Source organism: Camelus ferus, chromosome 5 (genome assembly GCF_009834535.1).
Source record: "Camelus ferus isolate YT-003-E chromosome 5, BCGSAC_Cfer_1.0, whole genome shotgun sequence".
NCBI classification, from domain to species: domain Eukaryota; kingdom Metazoa; phylum Chordata; class Mammalia; order Artiodactyla; family Camelidae; genus Camelus; species Camelus ferus.
Window position 1 is genome coordinate 61,161,940 of NC_045700.1, and position 21,158 is coordinate 61,183,097.

The window sequence follows — 21,158 nt, forward strand, 5'->3', positions numbered from 1 at the left end:
GATTGAGGTAAACAGTGTTTACACACAGAGACAGACATAGTTCTTCTTCTGTCAGGTCCTTCATATCCATCTAGTATGGAGGTAAGCTGAGTTTGGGTTTTGTTGTTGCTGTAGTTACCTTCAGTTAATCACAGAAACTTGAATTAGCCCTTACTGTGAGGCCTGATACACCCAAGAACATTTCACAGCGTTTTTGTTTCATTCTCAGCCATCAGTAGCACCTAAGTGTCTGCACCACAGAAGGCGCTTCCCTCCACAGTCTTGCCCCACCTCCACAATAAACTGCTTGTTGCATGTTACTATGTTTAAGGCTTATGACTTTCCTGGTCCAGCCTCAGCCTTGGGCATGCTTGTTCACCTAGACTGCAGAGTTTGGCTTTCTCAGAATTTCTGCCCTTCTTCTTGAGGGCAGCCAAATTATGTTCTGTATCTTCAAGGGGGAGGGGCTGCCATGTAAGCAAGCTTCCTGCACTTCACAAGTAGCAGTAGACCTCTGCCTTTTATCAGCACAAGAATTTGGAACTGAACATGTTTCTTGCTCCTTTCTCAGTGGTGAATAACTTTTGCTTCTACCTGTCCCCCAGTTGCAACTGACCTTTGCCTATGAAAAGGAAACAGAGGGGTTCTTATTCTTCCTCCAGCAGCAGACGGCTTTTGCTTCAATAAGATTTAAGTGTGGAAATCAGATGGAGTTTTTCGTCTGTGCAAAAACTGAGAGGTGCTCTCTCAGATTTCCTGCCTACTCCAAATCTCCTCCTGAGCATGGGGTAGAAGTCTGTGGAAAAGACTTGGTGAGTAGGAACTGGATCACCTTAGGTCTGGGGTTCTAGTTGGCTACACTAGCACACACTTGATTTTTAAGACTTCACTGAAGTTTCAGTTCTTTTCTCCTTATTCGCTTTGTTCTGTTAAAGGTGACACCCATGTGCCCGGCCTCTCTTTGAGGGATTCTGTCACCCTTTGAATTCAGTTCACCTGGTTTCCTGTGACCTTCATTTTCTCACAGGCTCAAGAAATATGAAGATTTTTGTAGCCTATCTGGTTTGTTTTCATTGTTAGGGTTGGCCTGACGGTGTCATGCATTTTCTATTTTTAAGGTGAGGCAGAATGTCTCAAAAAACTGTCAATTTTATCACCTCTGACTTTAATTTTCATTTTTTTTTTATCAAATTGGAAACTATACATTAAGGACAGTTTCTTAATCTTTTAAAAAATCTTGTTTTTTAAACATTAAATCTCATAACCTCCTGTCATGTTCTTTGAATTTTTTAAAAGTTAGTATCATAAGAAACAATACGTCAAAGCAGAGACAAAACATGTTCTGTTTTTAAATACTCATCCCAGTTTGCTAAAGGTTAGCTAGGTCTTGCCTTGTTACACATAATTAAAGGGCAAAACAATAAATATCTGTTGTGTGAATGAATGACTAAATCAATCAACCAAATGTTCTCTACTAGGTTAAGCAGCATTAAAATTATTTGGGCACCAAATATTATAGACATTTGGAGAAAAAAATCTCTTAGTATATTCTGAGGTAAAAACGCAGTCCCTTCTTCCCAGAACCAATTCTCTGTACTGCCCTGTACCCTCTTCCCCAGAGTAAGCATGTTCCTGCTACTAGGTAATTACTGTAAAACAGCTGAAGGAATCACATTTCTCTCAAACTCAATTCTAATTACATTTCAAAAGATGTTCTGCTTGTAACAACCTGCAAGGTGTCCTGTTCTTATCTTTGTCTGTCACCTAGAGCTGAGTCTCTTAGCCTCCAGCTGCCAACTTAGCTCCATCGATCAGGTCAGAGATGAATATCCTCCTTAGTCACACCTTGATTTTGTTTGTGCAGGCAATTCAGTACCACGTTGATTTTAACAACTTTGCTCTACTCCTGGGTCCCAGCTCTAGCAAAGGGGCATCTTCTCAATTACTGCACACTTATTCCAATGTCTTGGTCTCCCTCTTCTTTCCTTGTGCCTCTCCTTGATAAAGGGCCAAGGATCCTCCTTCCCCTCATTCTGTGACCCTGAATCTCCCCCATCTCTATCCCTAACGCATCTTCACCATGCTGCTGATTCCTGCTATTATGCTCACCTCTTAGCTCTTGTGGAACCGCCCCTAAGCCCGCAGGCATGACTATGTGCTATCTCTTTCCATACCCTCTGCTGGCCAAGACTTCTTCTAGGATCCTGCAGCTGAGTCAGCCCATGTTGTTCTGCCACCTCCGTGCAGTTTCCAGGATGAGCCCCCACTGCTTGACTTTCCCCATGACCTACCACGCGAAAGCCATCCATCAGTCATCTTATTGATAATGACAGCCAATTTTATGTCAGGATTGTAAAGAAACATTTTATCCATATCAATTATCAGTATAAAATCATCTCAGGTCTCAACCAGCTGTCTTAATGAACACCACACCTGGGGAGCCTGTATTTCCTTCTCAGCAGACAGCTGGGACATCCGCCCTCTGTTCTTTTCTGGCTGCTCTCTTCCACACTTCTTATCTCATTCCTTCCCTGTCAGGAATGAAGTGTGCTAGGGTAGAGGAGAAGGATGGGAAGGAATGGAGACGAGAAATCAAAGACGATGGAAACTCTCAGCTTGTCATCCAGTGAGGTCACTGGTCCTCTGCACTGTACTGAAAGCCCACTGCTCTCTTGCCATCATGACTACGTTACGTGTAAGAAACACACCTGCATGCACATGCACAGACACGGGGTATTTAAGAGTTTTATAAGGGAGAGTGTAAACTGGAGGGAAAGAGAAAGGGAAGCAAACCCTCGTCTTGCCGTGGTTTATCTGTCACAGCTAACGATTACTACGGTATATTTATTATGGAACCTAATTACTGGTCTTTTAGAAAACATGCACTTTAATTATAGTCATTAGTAAATGAAAGAGATTTTGCACTTCCAAGAGATATATTGAATGACAAGCAGTAATGTTTACACTGTTAAACCAGGAGAGAAGTCTTTGTTTAAAATAAGCAGAAGTAAAAAAAAAAAAAAAGTGAGCATTAATACATGTTTTAATTATTCTTAAAAGTATATGCATTAATTATTCCTTATTACATCAAATAGAAGTCAATGTGAAAAACAGACTTCCAGAATGCTCTAGCTTCATTACCACTTCTCTCTTGTTCTCCACATTATACACAAGCCAGGCCTAGAAAGAGGACATATGGCTACTCCACAGACTTCACGGTAGTCCCTGCTTCTCCAGGGCCCCAGTCACTGCTCCAGATCATAACTGTCCTTCTGCAAAATAAGATACTGACTGCAACTTTGAAACAGCATTACCTCCACACTTCTACTAACGGTGGGCCAGATATTACCTGCGACCTGCAGCCAGTTCTACAGCCAAAACATTTTAAGCCAATAGCAGAATATTTGAAGCGACATACCATCACTTACACCACTATTTCAGGAATCCACCACCACCAAACTCAAGGCAAGCATTTCCCTAACTTTCTTTCTTTGATACGCTTTGCCCCTTGTTCTTCCTGCTATGTTGACTTCCTTTTCTCAAGCTCTCTGGATGTGTCTTCTATTATCTTCAAATTTTCTCATCTAATGGCTGAACTGAGATTTTATTTTCTGAGGAGGTGACACATGTCCCCACATCTGCACCATCTGGATACAATTGGGGGCTGACAACAATTTTCAGGAAAACTTCCATCTTTTATAAAATCTTGTTTTCTCTGAAGGCTCATGCCATAATGTTATATGGACTCTACTTTCTCCTTGTTATTTCCATCAACTAAATTCTCAATAAATTCTTTTAATTTGCCAAAAATTGGGAGCTCTCATACTCCTTCCATCAGAATTCCCATTATAATATTAGCAAGCTTCAGAATTTATGGGAATGACCTATCCAATACTCCTAAAAAATCTAGGAGCTTCTTAATTCCAATGCTGTTGTCAGTCCACTTTGGCAACAAAATCCTAATGTTATATTCTAGCTCTCACCTTAAGCAGCTCTACCTAAAACTATGCAAACACCAGCACTCCACAGGCTGATAAAAGCCTCCAACTCTCCTAGTCGCTCATGTTCTCTTTCATGATCCATAGGGTTTCTGAAATGGTGAGATTATCAACCTCTTCATTAATCCTTTTCTCTTGACCTACAGGCTCCTTGATAGCTTCTATTCTTTTCTCACTAAATGTGGATGCCGTGATGTGTGATTTAATATATGAACTAATCTCTCATCAGCTTCTTCAATTACCATGGATACCACCCTTCTATTACATGCACCAAGGAAAATCTCAAATATCTAACAATTCTATAACTGCTTACCTTATTTCTATAAACGGAAAGCTAACTGTTGTTAAAAGGATGAATACACAAGCATACATAAACACATGAATGCCAGAAGCACTGAATTCATAATCCCCTCCTCCATGAAAACCATCGGTGGGGCCCTTAGCATTGTTTAGCAATCTTTTTAGTTTTTCCTAGCTTGTCTCATTTTCATATTGATAATTTTAAACTTTCACTCTGTTCTTCAAGCTCCCTAACACAATTCCTCCTATTCTCAGCAAAAGACTTCCTGACTATTTCACTGAAAAAATTGGAAATATCAGTTACTTAAATTCCTTCTTGCCTGTCTGCTTCCCACCTCAAATACTTTAACTTTTATATAACCACTTCTTTTCTCTAGTCTCGGATGTAGTATCTCTTCTCTTGTTCAAAGCTATTATTACCATTGGCAGGAATATCCAAATATGACTTCAGGTACTTTTGCTGGGGGCATGAACAATGAGCTTGCTAGGACCTGGGTGAGTTCTTTCTTCTCCCAGCTCAAGGTACACATCCAAGTCCAGCTTCCCAAGAATTCCTCAGACCTCTAGGATCCCTGTTTTTCCAGGTATAGAGCATTTGGCTTTCCCAGAGAATTCCTAATAATTGGCTAGCATGCCAAATCCAGATTGCCTGATGCCAAAAACCAGTGTATTCCCCTACTGACGAGGGGACTTCTCATGCTTGCTCTCTTAATAGGGAGACATACGGAACTGAGGGTTCTTCCACTAAAACATAAACACGTCATGTCCAGCAGATGCCCTGTTCCTAGTATGCCACTCTGTGGGGTGATAATGAGACCAGGGGCACTTTCACATCTCTAGCTTGCTAATTTCAGCCACACAAGGTTTTCCTTTCTCCAGTAAAGGTTCTACCCTTCATGCTTGATGTCATAAAATGTATCCCAGTTTCTTGCATAACTTGAGACTGCTCCAAGGGGACCCATCTGGCACAACAAAAGCCAACTCTTTGAATTTAATCCTTGACACCTCAGTTGGGATCTTACACCAGTAGCTCTTATTCTCTACATGTTTCTTTAACCTCTCCTCTGTGTTCTCCTTTATGCAAGCCTACACAGATGCTTAAGATTTCTCAATCCCCAAAAAATTTTCAAAAGGAAAACAGCACTATTTGGATCCTGTCACCCCTCCAATTACTCCTAAGCTCTTTACCCTATTTGAGCTCTTTAAAAATACTGAAGCTTTTTCTGGTTCCTAACTGAGCTGTCCTTCCAGCTTTCACCTTGGTCCATGGTCCACAGAGCCACAAGAATAATCATATGTAACATCTCATTACAAGTCTCAACTTGCTTTTCTTTGGAATTTGAACTCATCCCAGGATCATCTGGTCTCTTCCCACATCTCCAAACACCTCTCATTCACAATATTCTAGTCACATTGTCTGTTCCTTTTCTAGCTTCTGCCTTAGGGCCTTTGCATCTGTTATTCATGTTGCTTAAAACAGTTCTTCTGCAAAAATCTTTGTCAGGGGAAACTCACAATCTCACATTCATAATCTCAGCTCAGTTGTCACCATCTCAAAGTGGCTTTTCCAGGACCTCCCCGATCCACCCTACCCTAAAGCAACACCTGTTGTATCAACCCCATAGTTCTGTAACACTCATGCCACCTTGAAATTATCTTGCTTATTCAATTTGCATACTTACATATTTGTCTCTGTGTTCCCACCAATTTGTACATTCCATGACTGCAAAGACTGTCTGCCTTGTTTACTGCTGTATTTCAAGTGCCCAGAATGATACTTGGCACATGGTAAGGGCTCATTTTAACACTGTTCTTCCTCATCGGGACAGCTTCACTCATAACTGGCCTCACTCATGGTCCCTTCAGCAAATTAATCCATGACTCCACAACTGCAGACTCTATTGTGTTACGTCTCATTCTTTCATGTTCCTTGATTCAAATTCAAGACTCCAAGTGAGTCTGTACTGCAGTCTTGTTTTCAGCTGGACAAAAGATTTCACACCAAGACCTGTCATAGGCCACTAACTAGCCTTGTGGGGGGGATGACTCTTGGCAGTTCTCCACTCCAAGCCAGAAGTAACAATACATGTAAAATATATGTTTCAGATATAGTCAAGTTGAATGATCTTTAAATATAAAACCACCAGTATAAACCAAGAATCCTCACTTTTAAAAAATGATGAATTAACACATTTATGAATAAATATGCACTGGGTCTCAAGTTTATATTTGAGCTGAGTTGTCTGTTCTGTAAATTATAGTGTGCCTCAATTGTATAGCCATTATTGCTCAATGCAGAAATAAAATTTCAAAGTCCTTTATTAATATACTACTTCTGTAAGAGAGTAATGATAGTTTGGTCCCTCTATTGCACAATCACTATTTTTCACTTGTGGTAAGAATGTAGGTTGTGTGGCTTTTATTATAGCATATTTTTGACATTTTTACTGGAAGGTGGAAAATTACGCAGGAAAACCAGTCCAGCCTTCACATAAAGTCAATGACATAAAAAAAAGGAAATATACTAGAATAAAAGAAAATTAGTTCAAGTAGGGAGTTGGATATATGAGCCTGGAGGCCACTGGACATAAGTGGGCTGGGGTAAGTATCTGCGAGACGTCATCACATAGATAACATTTGGAGGTAAAAGAATAGATGACACCATATAATGAAATGTTGGTGAGAGAGAAAACACATGGTCCCATGACCTCTGATATCTGCAGGTGGGGTAGAGGACCAGAACACCCTTCCAACAAAGAGTCTGAAAGGGAATAAAGAAAGGAACAGAGAGCAGTGTGGAATCATGCAAGTCAAGAAAAGACCGTGTTTAAACAAGGAAAGCACAGTCAACTCTGGCACTTGCTACTGTGAGTTTAGTAACAAAATTAGCTGTTCGTTTGGCAAAGACGTTGTCCATACAAATGACTCCAACCAGACAAACTTACTAGATATGAATATTTCCTTTGTCATGGGTAGGATGGTAAGTCAGATGTAGAGCGCGGTAGAGTTAACAGGACACAAGGAAGTAGAAGAGGTAAAGAATTGAAAAAAACACCAGAGCAAAAATGCAAATTGATATGGAAAATGTGAATTGATATGGAAAGCAAGCTAATGTGTCCTTGATCTTTAAAAGCATTTCTTGATAAGCTATGGCATTTATTTTTTGGTAAAGAAAATGTGTATCCCCTTGGATGGCTTTTTAAACATGTGTAGGGTCTAGATAATGAATTTTATTATCTTTTTGATATATTAAAACCAGTCAGGTAGATTTATATTAATGTACACATGCTTATTTGAATTCTGTTTGTAACACTTGTCATTCTCTTTTAAATCATCTGTCTTAACTCAATAACTGTATTACACATTTTGACTTTAATATGTTCCTTACAAATGCATGTTTTTAAAGTTACCCCTATTTAAGTCTACTGACCATCTTTAGAATGACACAGAAATCATTAATATATAAAGGATTAATTAAAATATTTACCTCATGCATTAAACTGTCAGTGGGAATTCCTTGCGAGACTTTTTTAAATAAAGAAAATTGCTATCATAAGGAAGTACTGAAAAAAATTGTAATGAATTTAATTCCAAAATCTCACTTTAGCTGATATTGTCCATCTTTACCATTACCAAACTTGTTACAAGAGCTATTAAAAATATTCAAATTGTCTGTTTTGATTTAATCTAATTACTTAAAAAAATATTAAAGCACTTTAAACTCTTACTTCAGCAATGCCTACTTCTGCCATCTGGTGGCAGAAGCGAAAGGGTATTCATTACTGGCATTAAGGCTGTAAAACAGGCCTCATTGAGCAATCATAAATTAATCTCCCAGATTGCAGGTATCATTCTGCACTTGAAAAACTTCAACATTTACAGTTTTGTTTTTGTTTTTTAATAGGACAGTGCTCTCTGCAGTTGTTTGGAACACTGATAGCTGCGTGCTGAGTACATTAATAATGCCTCACGCTAACAAAGGCACCATCAATTTTATACCAACAATCAAGTCAGACATAAAATCTGATAATAATTCTCCACTTATTTTACATATACAGCAATTTCTAGCCTAAATTTTTTTTAATGATATATCTCAAGAAAGGTTTTCAAGGAATTGATGTTTTGTTATATAACCCAGTATTTCTTACTTGCCACATTGTCTAGAATCCAGCTTTCAACTGTGTCTTAGGAATTCTAATAACCATTGTTATAAGAAAATGTATTATTTTAAAAAAAGCAGTTTGAACTATAAGCAAGCTCATTTGCATTATAGACATTTCAGTGTGTTTTTATACTTGGATTCTTCATTTAACAAATTTAAAATACACGCAGTTATTTATATAACAGAGAATCATAGAACTAAATCATAGACTCTTCAATGTCACAAGATTCATTTATCTGCCCAAAGGATAAGTATTTTCTACAATTATCATTAGCAAGTAGTTATCCAGCTCTGCTTATACACTTTGCATAATAGGAAAATCCCACTATAGTTCTGTAGTTTGACAACACCCATCCCAGAGAATTCTTCTAAGAACCTAAAATGTACTTCCCTGTATGTTACCCACACCCCTACTCCACCTCAGCCTTGGTTAGCTCTATGCAGCCCTGCAGAATAAACATATACTCTTCAACATTTGAAGATAGTTGGTATGATACAACCACCCACATTTGTCTTCTTTAGTATAAAGAAACCTAGTTCCTTCAACTATTCCTCATATGCCATAACATCAGCTTCTCTACCAACCTGGTCCTTCTTTTTTATTCCAATTTTAAAATATGGAGCTCAAGACTAACCTCTCCTCTCCAGGGGTCATCAACTGAACTAGCAGTGCTTCCCTTGAAGTCCTTTCCTAGGTATGCTCTTCTTTCACATAAGGTCACTTGGATTAAGATGAAAATAAAGCTTTTAGCTTGGCTTTAAAAGCTCTGCATGAATTGGCCTCTAGCGTCATATCTGGCATACCACACATTATGTCTCCCAAAGCTCTATCTCATTTCAGACACAGAAGGCTTGTCTCCATCTCTTATTCTTACCATGCGGCACAGGAATTTGCAACTGTGCTCCCTCTTTAGGAATGCTCTCCTCTCTCCTCCTCCCCTTACTCAACCTTAGCTAGAGAGAAAGTATCATCTCCTGATCTCCCTGGCAAAGTCAACTTAACTAATAGATGGTTTTGCAGCACCTTGCACTCCCCTCTACTCATCACAACTTCAGTTTTACTTGTGTTTAAGTAATTATTTGATCATGTCTGGGTTTTCCAGTAGATTTTAAATTGTATGAGGGCAAAGATTACATCTGCTTTTGCTCTCAATTTTCCCCTAGCTCTTATCCCAGTACTTGGTCTATAATAGATAGTCAGTAAATATTTATAGATAATAAATTGAAATTGAGGGCTGCCAAAGAAACCAAAAATTGAGAAATGGATATTCTGGAAAGAAGAAAGACACAGGGTCATAAGCCCAGTATTTAGCAATAGTTTTCCCTTCAAGGAACTTTCTGATTCTAAGATGCAAAGGGTTGGAAGTTAAGAAGTTAGGGAGAGCCACTGAAAAGCAGACTTGAATTCTCAGTAAGAAACTGGCAGTAGGAATCTAGAGAGCACCTTAGGCTCTTGGTTGGGACCTCTGGAACTATTTAGAGTTTTCCTCCCTCTTGAGGCTTTGTCTCTTGAGGCCACTTGCAGCTTCTTGGAAGAGACTGAAACATTGGGAAGCTGTGCTTATAATACTATTCAAAGGTAAAAATCTGTCTTTCTGCTCCTCTGTCACCTTTGCACCTCCCCCTTTGGCACATAAGACCAACAAATGTTTGTCATAAGACATCTTGTCTCACTTTTTCTATTTAATGTGCCTCATTACCATCTCATTAGATTTTAGTAGGACTGTCTTAAATTACTGACTCTTAGGAGATGGGGGATATCTACTGCTTGGGAGCTATAATTCATGTCCAATCTATTATCTTGCCATATTCCAAGGGACCTTCTTTCTGTACAGTTCTTATAAGTGATCATTAAAGGTGACCTGTCTGTTTTCCTGCTTGTAGGGTAACTATATTTGTTGGAATTACCTGGCTTCCTCAAACTTTCATTAGTCACTTGTTTCTACTTGCACAGATAAATTTACAGCTAAATAGAAGCTTAATACAGAAAACAAAAGATTCCTATGTATTTGTACTCTGGAGTATGCTCTGTATGAGACAAAAGACTCCCAGTTCATTTAAAAAGCTGCCCAGAACTCTTTCATCTTCTTGTATAGTAGCTATACCTTGAGATGTGGAAGGTTTTTTTTTTTTTAACTTTCTATTCTAAAAACAATTATTCTGAATAGTAGAGAGAAGATGTGCATTGCTATGATTTGAGGGTTTCCTTCTGTTTCAACATTTTTAGTCTACGTTGTTTTCTGGAAGTTATAAAAAGTAGTGAAAGGTAAGCATTAAGATTAAATAAGAGAGAGAGAGACAAAAGGGTATGAATAATTCACCAAATGAAAAATGTACAAATTAAACTCTGAATAATCACAGATAGTTTATATATCTTACTCCTCTTAAGACCTTTGCTTCTTTTGTAAAATCATTAGTATTCTTAATGTTATTCCTCTTAGGGAATCAGATGTTGGTTCTTTCAGACCAATATTAAAAGTATTCATTACTGTCTTTGTCTCCAATATCCAAGTAGGTGCTTGATTTAACTTTTCTCAGAAGAAAATGTTCTATTTCATACCATGCCTGGAAAAATAGAATAGTTGACTATCTCAGAAAATTAGAGTTACACAGTTAGATCATGATAAGAACTTAAATTCCAAGTTCATATATGTAGAAGATGTAAGTCATTTAGGGATTTTTTTTTAGTAGTTTTTTTTTTTTTTTTTTTTTTAGAAATCCTGTAACTTAGGTAAGGATCAGTCATTGGCAAAATCGTTATGATCGAATAGCTTTGTATCTCTCCTTTTGTCTGAATGACTTCTTTCTTCCTGTCCTGATCGCTGTATACTCACTAATGAGGAGCCAGTCAGGGATATGCCAAGATTTAAAACATACCTCCCTCATCACCTCTCATCAACAAGTCCATTTTCTCAAAATGATCACCCACCACTAAAAAGCTGCTGTATGAAAGTGGGTGTATCTCAAACTTTTCCTTACAGCATAAGAAAAATGCAAACCAAAATATGTGGCCTTTTCTCGTGTTCTTTTCAATCATTATTCATGTACTGATGACCTGAAAAAGTTAGTGGTAATTTGCCACCAATGTCCCCTATGTTTAAGTACAGTGGTGCCTCTTATTCCCAGAGGATTAGTTTCAGGACCTCCATGAGATACCGAACTCCATGGATGTGCAAGTCCCTTATATAAGATGGCAAAGTATATGCATATAACCTATGCACATCCTCCCAAATGCTTTGTCATCTCTAGATTACTTATAAAACCTAAAACAATGTAAATGCTGTGTAAACAGTTGCTGGCGTGTGGCAAATTGAAGTTTTGCTTTTTGGAACTTTCTGGAATTCTTATTCCCTAAATATTTTCAATCTGTGGTTTGTTGAATCTGTAAAACTGGATACAGAGGACCAAATGTAATTATGTTTTACATGGAATTTATAACAATGTGACTTGGCATTTATAAAATATTCCTTCTAATTTTGTAAATGAATGGAGCAAACTCAAATCTTGTCACATAAGCAAATTATCATTCACATTGAATATCTGGGTGCCACAATCACTGTCAGGAGCTCAATTATTTGCAAACTTAGAATACTTTCATCCCCTTCCAGTTGCTCTTTTGAAAATAATGTATATTCTGTGTTCTGCAAAACATACTTCGCTGTGGAACTAATATGGCATATACCTGGATAATCTATCTTCTGAAATACAATTTTGTACTTCTTATTATTTAGGTCATGATGAAAACAATGGGAATAAGTGACAGAATTAGTGAAAGTCTTCAAATTTGTTTTGCCAATAAATGCATTATTATCTTGAAGACTGCTGATTCCTAGAATCATAAATTAGGAACTATAGTCCTTACTCCAAAACAAGAACAGATTCCTCCTCACTCCTTTATTTCACAGTTCAATATTCTTGTAAGGTTGCTTTGAGAACTGTTTTCCAAGTATACCAGACCAGATCTGAAAGTATATATATATATACATATACACATATTATAATTATAGATATTAACTATTTATTTTAATCTATACACATTCAACTTACCAACTGGGGAGATTTGACCCTTAAGCCCCTTGGTGGGCTACTTTTTATTTAGAAAGTTTTGCTCACAAACCACAGTATAGAAAGTGTCTAACTTAGTATTCTTCACAACAGTTGATATTATTGCTTTTATACTATAGGTGATAATGATGAGATATTAAAGTTTCAAAAATATAGTCAGTAGGAGACTAGGATCAGAAACATGATGATAAAATTCTTGAGTTTCACTACTTTCCGAATTGACTGAAACGTCTTATTCTGTTGTAAAAAATATCATACTTGGTAAAAAGCATAGACAAATATTGGCACGGTTGACTCTGCTGTGTTACCTGAAGTGCAGAGCCACTTCAAGCAGGACTGGGATGTTACACTCACATAAAGAATCATTGCAAATTTGGTATGAGATTTGGAATTGTATGGATGGAGTTTACCTGGAAGGCTGGTTTGGTTCTAAATTTTTTTAATGTAATTCTATCTCTGTATAAAGTCAGGAGATCTTGTTTAAGACCCATTACTAGGGGATGAAGTCAACGTGATGAAGCAGAGGAAAGACAAATGGAAAGTACACAGGAAATATGGCAGAAGCACGATTCAACCAAATTTAACGAGGAAAAGTAACTGGGAGATTCGGTGACTAAAAAATCAGTATAAACCAGAACTGAAATATTGCTGCATAAAAACTAAGTTTGCATTTATAAAAGTAATGGCTGTCCAGAAAAGGGAGGTCAGAAGTTTAACTATACTTTGAACAGATCAAAGCAATCTGTCAACATCATAATTTTAAGAAAGCCATACATGAACAAAAGAGCTTCTAAAAGAGGTAGAATTTCTAAAAGATGTAGCATACAGGGTGGGATATGAAAAATATGAAATGATATGGGATATGAAAAATACTTTTTTTCATCCATTCAATATAAAAGTTTGTTGAGAACCTCTGGTTACTTAGAAGACTGAGTCTAGTAAAGGGTTCAGGAAACCAAGAGTCATTAGTCAGTTTCCTGTTTTAGTGAATAAGGTTGTATCAGATCAGCCATGCTCATTCCTTTATACACTGCAAATGAATGTGTTTGCACTACAGCATCAGAGGTGAGTAGTTGCAACAGAAATTGTATGGTCCACATGTCTAAAATATTTTTTATTTTGCCCTTTAAGGAAAAGTTTCTGACTTCTTGGTCTAGTAGAAGAAATAAGAAGCTATATATAGGCTCCCCACTCAAATACACAGTAGAGTGTGTACCAGCACATGTATGTAAGGCAACTACTGTAGGCTGTACAATTTGTCTGCAGGGAATGTAATTAAGAATCCTGTAAGAAACCCTTATGTGAATGGTCCTTTGATTTTTGACAGAGGTGCCAGGAAAATTAAATGAGCAAAGAATAATATTTTAAACAAGTGTGCAAATAGACATATGAATGCAAAACTATGAATTTGAATCCCTATGAATAAAAATTAACTAATAATGGATCACAGATCTAATTGTAAAAGATAAAACTATAAAACTCTCCAAAGAAAACACTGGAGCAAATATTCAGTAACGTGGGTTATTGTTCTTAGATTGTACCAAAAGTACAGATGTCTTAAAAAATTGGGAGAAAGTAATTCTAAGTCCTTATCAACTGTAGTCTTAGGCATTATTTAGCTTACAAGCCTAAATCTGTTTTTTTATTTGTAAAATGCAGGGCATACTTTCATTGTCGGTTTCAAAGGAAAGCTGTGAGAATAAATAACACTTTAAAAGGTACTAAATAAAATGTATCTATTTAACTTGTGAAATATGAAGTATTTTCCATAAAACATAATTTGTTCTTTATGCTACCAGTCCAACAATTTTATTTCCCCTATCTCAACAACTATCTTTGGAGATAAGAATTATGGAGGTTTAAAGTAAAATGATGTAATCAACACAAAAGAATGGAAAAAGACAGAGGAAAATAGCAAAAAGACTAGGAAAGAGAACACGCAGAAAACCAATAATCTATTTTTAGTACCTCTTTCTATTCGCAGAGAGCCCAGATACTTTGTTTTAAAACACTGCTTATGAAATTGGGCTACCATTATGACTTGAGCTACCATTTATATACTAAAACTGTATAATGTGCATATAAGTTATATTCAAAGTAATTTCACTTCTTAAATGAACTCATATAAAAAACTGCTGGGAGGAAATATCATATTGATTTTTTTGCCATTGTAATTAAAATAATTTTCATTTCAAATTCAGCAAGTGTTTTTAGAATACAATAGGAAAATTATCAAAGTAGTTCCCTGATATTAAGAGTATCCTGAATAGGAATAAAATGAACAGTTAAGGACAAACTCTGAACTTTAATTCAAAACACCGTGGTCCTTTAAACACATTTTACTGATGTAATGAGAAGTCTTTATTATACTTTGTAAAAGATTGATGAGTTTCTTAAATTTGGATTTGATATAAGGGTTAGGAATTTAATGGCTGATGTTTGTGAACAGAAGACCTGGTTAAATTCAAAGGTATGTCATTAAAAAAATTCATCCTAAGACATTTGAGAGGCAGTGCATAGTCATAATCCACTGAGAAATGTCTAATTTATGCGTAGCCCATCAATAAATTACACAGTCTAGACGAGATACACAGTGATGTTAAGATGTGACACTTTATGACTTCTGGGATATTCAAATGGAACCATAGGGGAAAGAAACTAGCATTTTAGAAAGGCAACAGGAACATTAACTTGTCTCTTTATTTCTGATCTTGGAAATAAAATCTTGCTTTATCTATTTAAGGTCTTTTAAGAGAATTCCTTTTTGAACTGTTAGTGCTTATAGTGATCATTTGTGTAGGTCAACTATGTCACATAAATCACACTTAGAAATTTGAAATCAGTCTTGAAGTATTTTTCAGAGGACAATAAAGTTGTTAGATACAAAAAAACAACTAGTGACTATCTGAAAGTAAGCTTGAAAGTAAGTTCTATATGTAAGAGCTAAAGTGATTTATTTTTTCAAAGTGACTAGAAGGTGAGAAGAGGTAGTAAGTACAGACAATAATTTCAAAGAAATATGACTCGAAGTGGGAGGAAAGAGAGATGATGGTCTGATAGGAACAAAAACCTGTTTTTACACATTGATGGGGAGAATCCAAAGGAGACAAACAATGAAAACATGAGACAGGGAAGGAACATTTGCTTAGAGCTCTGAGAATGTCGAGGAGGGTGGGATTCAGCCCTCCTGTGCCTGAAGGAAGTACATCACCATGTTAACAGGAAGGAGCACCACCAAGTTGTAGGTGAGTTTCAGAGACACGGCAGCAGGACACTGAGGACTTCCCATAAGACTTGGATTTTCACTGAGAAATAGGAAGAAAGAGCAACACAGCTGGAGGTGTGTCCTCAGAGATGGGAGGGGAGGAGAACATGTTTAAAAGAGTCACTTCAGACTGGAGCAACCAAACTGACTTGAAAAATTTAGGTTGCCGGATAGTGTGAGGCAAAATGAAGTTGGAAAGCATGGGAATTTCTGTAGCACTTTAGGATTAGTAAAATAAGTATCTTTATATACTCCTCACAGCCACATATCGAGGGAGGCACCGCTGTTGCTCCTTTGTAGATGAGGAAACAAAAGTTTGGTAAGGTCAAATGGAAGACACCACATTCAGTGCAGCGAATGTTACACCAACATAAAATTTACTCCGCCCCCAGCGCCAGCCACAGGATTCCTCTGCAGTTTCGCCCTATGTGCTAAAGACGGTGGGCCGCTGAAGGAGCTCTCACTTCAATTCCCTTCTCTAACTGTACAGATTGTATTTTTTTGATTGGTGACATTTAAAAATGGTGCTTCAGAGCATTTCTCTTGACAAATACTGGTTTCATGGTTTGAGGAAAAAAAAAATGTGTTTGGCTTGAGAAGGTATCTTATACTGAAATAAGTTTGAGGAACATTGGTTTCCAGTGTGTCACAAAATACTCAGTCTTTAATAAGTTAATGAGTGCCCTGACTTCAATATGGGATGACATAATATATGCGGTATTTTAAAAACGTTTATTCACGAACACATTTTTTCATTGAACATCTTGTAGGACTTACTTCCGACAAAACAATCTTTGGGAAATGTGACTTAAAATATTTTTACACTCACACCTAATCCCTTCCATTATATGATAAGGATTTGTCTTACCATGCTGGACTTACATTTAAAAATAACAGAGTTTAGAAAATCCATGTGGCTATTGTAAGAACCTGCTTATTATTTAAAATATTGAATGTATATTTAAGAAAGAGCATGTTTTTCATGTTTGGGATTACGATGCACACATTTCTTCTCCCAGTCAAGTTCCAGATGTATGCAGTTCACCCATTCCTAGAGAACACTAGTTTAATCTCTTTTCATGGTTTAATGCTCTTACTTTGTGTATCCTTTAAGCTGTTGTCAAACAGTCTTTCCTAAAAATTATGACTATATACTCAGTAGCTGAACCCAATGTACCATTTTATTTCTCAAATACGCTTTCTTTGCATAAACAGGAGCTGTATTAAAGATCAGTAATAGTATTAGCTTGCCACTTACTGAACATGTCTCTTGATTCAGAAATGAGTACATTTTGAAAGGATTTAGATTGTTTTAAAACTCAAATTTTCTCCAAAGAGACTTTTATTTTTCCACCATGTGCTTAAAAATAAACAAACAATAAAGGTTTGGATCTGTAAAGAACCCTTGGCTATAGGAGTCCTATATTAGTTTTGCTCTAAAAGAAACTTGACAATTAAAACCACCCTAAGCCGGTAAAGGCTTGTTTAATATTTTAACACTTATTGCCATGTCCACACCACAAAAAAAACTTATTGCTAAATTAACCACAATTGTAGACCATTTCAAACTGTTTCTAAAAAAAATCAGTGATAATTAAACCACCAGGGATTTCTCAGTTGATACTTATGTGTTATTTTCAGCTTAAACAGTATTTCTAAATTAGCTAAGTAGAGAACAGACTAAAGCAAAATATTAAGGCAGCTGCTGGATGAGTCAAAGCGAAACAACAAAGGTCAGAACAGGCAGAAGAAAGTTATTTAAGACATCTTGATGTGCAACTTCAACTCATGTGGCATTGTCAGACTTGCACCATGACAAACTTGTGAAATAGGCAAAGCTTACTTCCTCTAACTGAGGCTATTCCTTTTTCTGTACACACACACACACACACACACACACTTATGCATGCATGAGTACATATACACACACTCCTGGTTATGTATACACTGCATATAGTCAGGTGTTTTCTCATACATAACACAAAACAGAATTATACAAATATTATACAATAATTTAACACAACATTAATAATTTCAGAAATTAATAAAATGCAAGTACAAAAGAGGTAAAAATTGACTAAAATTTCAGAAATAACCCACAAAACCTTCATGGAGAAGACAGTATTAAAATTAAACCACGTATACTTTTGATTATAAGGATCTGAGTTACAGGGAACATTTAAGTTGGTGAGAATAGTGCTTTAGGAAGAAAATGTTCAGAGAATGGTAAATGATCCACTGGGATTGAACTCAAGATATAAATACTGAGAGCCAAGAGTTGGGTGATGGGGAGTTTAAAATACATAGACGTGAACTATAGAGCTCAAAAGATAATTTAGGGAATTACTGCTGAGGGTCTTGAATGCCAAAAGAAAAAAAAACTGTATCTTATTATATAAGCAGTGATGAGTCATCAGTGGTGTATGTAAGAATTTGAAGTCGGTGATTTGTAAGAGTCATTTTGGCCATAAGAAAAGAGTACAGACAGTCGCAACTTGCAATGGCATGACATAATCTTCCGACTTTATGATGATGTGAAAGTGATACTCAGTCAGTAGAAACTGCACTTCAAACTTGGAATTTTAATCTCTTCCCAGGATAGTAATGTGCAATAGAATATTCTCTTGTGACACTGGGCAGTAGCAACGAGCGGCAGCTTAGTCGTATGATCGCAAGAGTAAACAACAAATACACTCCCAACTGTTCTGTAGCCATACACTCATTCTGATTTTCATTTTCAGTCCAGTACTCAGTACACATTCCATGAGCTATTCAACACTTTATTATAAAATAGGCATTGTGTTAGATGATTTTGCCCAACTGTAGGCAAATGTAAGTGTTCTGAGCATATTTAAGGTAGGCTAGGCCAAGTTACGATGTTCTGTAGATTAGGTGTATTAAATGCACTTTTGATTTATATTTTCAACTTACAAAGGGTTTAGGAGGAGGTAACTCCATCATAAACCAGGAAGATCTGCCCTGTACTGGGGGAGGACAAAGGAGTGGATGGAGTCATGGATTAAAAGGTAACTGCAATAGCAATAATCAAGTTAAATGATATTGAGAGGCAGTAACAAGTGGATGGAAAGGGCAGAACAGATCAGAGGCAAGGCTAAAGGTCCTTTTTGGAGGGTAGATTTTAATATAAATGATAAGAAAGATCTAGAAAAATGAAAAGTAAAAATGACATCAAGTTTTTGATTCAAAATGGATTAGATAATAAAAATGTCTATCAAAAATTGGGCACATAAAGGGCTCACATATTATTTTTACTTTGAAGCAAAACAGATGACCATATTTGGGGGTTAATAGTGGATAGGCAGATACAGTAAGTTCAATTTTAGTTGCAAAATGAATCTCTTTGGAATTTCAAGCATCATATATCCTATGGGGAAAGTATGGTGGGAACATAAGAAGATCAGGGAGAGTTCTTTGAAACAATAGGGATCATTACATCATGTAAATAAATAAAGCTATCTGAGCAGAACTGTCAAATGTTGAATGCAGTTTACTAAAATGGTGTGTCTTTTTTAGGCTGCTAGTGAAATAAAAGATAAAATGACAAATTTAAGTTCTGCAAACAGCATCTCCAACAAAATACCAACCAATAGTCTCTTGTGTATATCTATCAGGAGAGATGCCAGACATTGTCTCTCATACACTTTAATATAGGGGCAATAATAGGGGCAATGATAATTCTCAACGTTGTAATTTTACTTATAAAACAAGCATAAGCACTGATTAATTACTCTTATTGGTAGATATGATTATGGGAAAATCTCAGTGAGAAACCATATAAATCACTGAAGTCAAATGTATTAAAACACTTGATAAAACATTGAGATTCACACTAAATGTCAAGAGTTGGATTCATCTTATTTAGCGATTAACCCAAGATGAAATACTATAGCCTACAGAAAGGATGTTTTTGTCTCCAACTACAAAGTAATCAAATGAGTGAGTGCTTTTATTGAAGAAATTTTTAATCTATTATGAGATTCCATTACATGCATTCTTAAATGCTCCACTATAATCACAGCAATTAAAATGACCCTTCCAACGTAGTAGCATTCAACTGCTTATCTTAAAGTACACCAATATTCTTCTTTCAGTGACAAAGCAAACAAAAAATATTCAGACTTCTGTTTTATATCTATCTTTATAAAGCAAGCATGCTACTAAAAGAAGAGAGAGAAGGAATTATATCACTTAGTATTCATATAAAAAGAAAAGACTCTACCTATGGAAATTAAGAAATTATTTGAGAGCTTTCATCTTAGTATTAATGACAGTGACTTCATCTACAAAATCAATAGTATCGATACCTGGCATGGTGATCAAGAATTGCATGTAACTTGTGAAATAAAAAGAACTTTATACACATCGTTTAGGAAGCTGACAAAATTGGTTACATACGTGAAAACACAGGCCAAACTGAAAATCAATCAAGCAACAAAAGGTTCTGATGGGCTATATGGCTGAATTATGTGAACTTGTCACACTTCAAATTTTTTGATAAGTTTTGATAAATCATTGTCTCATAGAAGTTTTTACAATATATTAATGCAGTCAGGTTTGAAAGTTACAGCATACTGAATGGAGTCAGGCCACATGCTAGATTTGACTGCACCATCCCCCCATGCAGAAGCCACACAGTATACTTACTGTCAGTCTGTCACATCGAGAAAGCAAGCACACCAAACTAATAACAAAAGGTGACAGACTGGTTTAGAAGTTTTTCTAACCTTTTCCTCGGTTAAACTAGCCTTATGCAAACAATGATATCATGCACCCCAGTGAACCAGCCTTCCTGGAGAATTTAACATACCAGGTAAATCCTCTAGATGAAGAATTTATGAACCCATAAAGGCAGAACAAAGGCTTTAAGGATCCTGGTGATGAGGTCTAGAATTCACATAAAACAATTTCTTAGTGTTTCTAATTAAATAAATAACACTCATAGAAAAATTAGGAAGTAGAGATGACCACCACCACAAAACAAAACACTACCTGAAATTCTATCATCATAGATTTACTACTACCAAGAGCGTGGTATAGGTTTTCATAATATTTATATACAAATGTAAATATGCTTTATATGGGATTTGCATAGGCATGGTTCTATAACTTTTTTCCCTTTTTACAATGTGTTATGACTGTCCTTTCATTCTATAAATATTAATGACTACATAAAATTCAACTGTGTAATGTAGCATAATTTACTTAACTGTCTTATTTTTGTTTCTAGTTTCTAGCTATTATAAATGACACTATCATGGCATTTGTACTTAAATCTTTGAATATCAATCTAATACATTCCTTAGAAAAAGTAACTAAAAGATACATTTCTGAATCTGTCTTAAGACTTTATTATGGAACAAATTACCCT

The 21,158-nt window shown here is 36.3% G+C and overlaps 1 protein-coding gene and 1 long non-coding RNA gene across 7 annotated transcripts in view; one reads left to right on the top strand and one right to left on the bottom strand.

The window, feature by feature from the left end:
* The window catches only part of SPAG16 (sperm associated antigen 16), a 779,129-nt gene that overhangs the window by 431,442 nt on the left and 326,529 nt on the right, over window positions 1–21,158 (bottom strand). The gene's annotated exons all lie outside the window — the stretch shown is intronic.
* On the top strand, window positions 8,757–21,067 carry LOC116663716. Its single transcript, XR_004320004.1, has 3 exons — window positions 8,757–8,769; window positions 15,479–15,481; window positions 20,983–21,067. It is a non-coding gene; the product is annotated as an uncharacterized LOC116663716 (long non-coding RNA).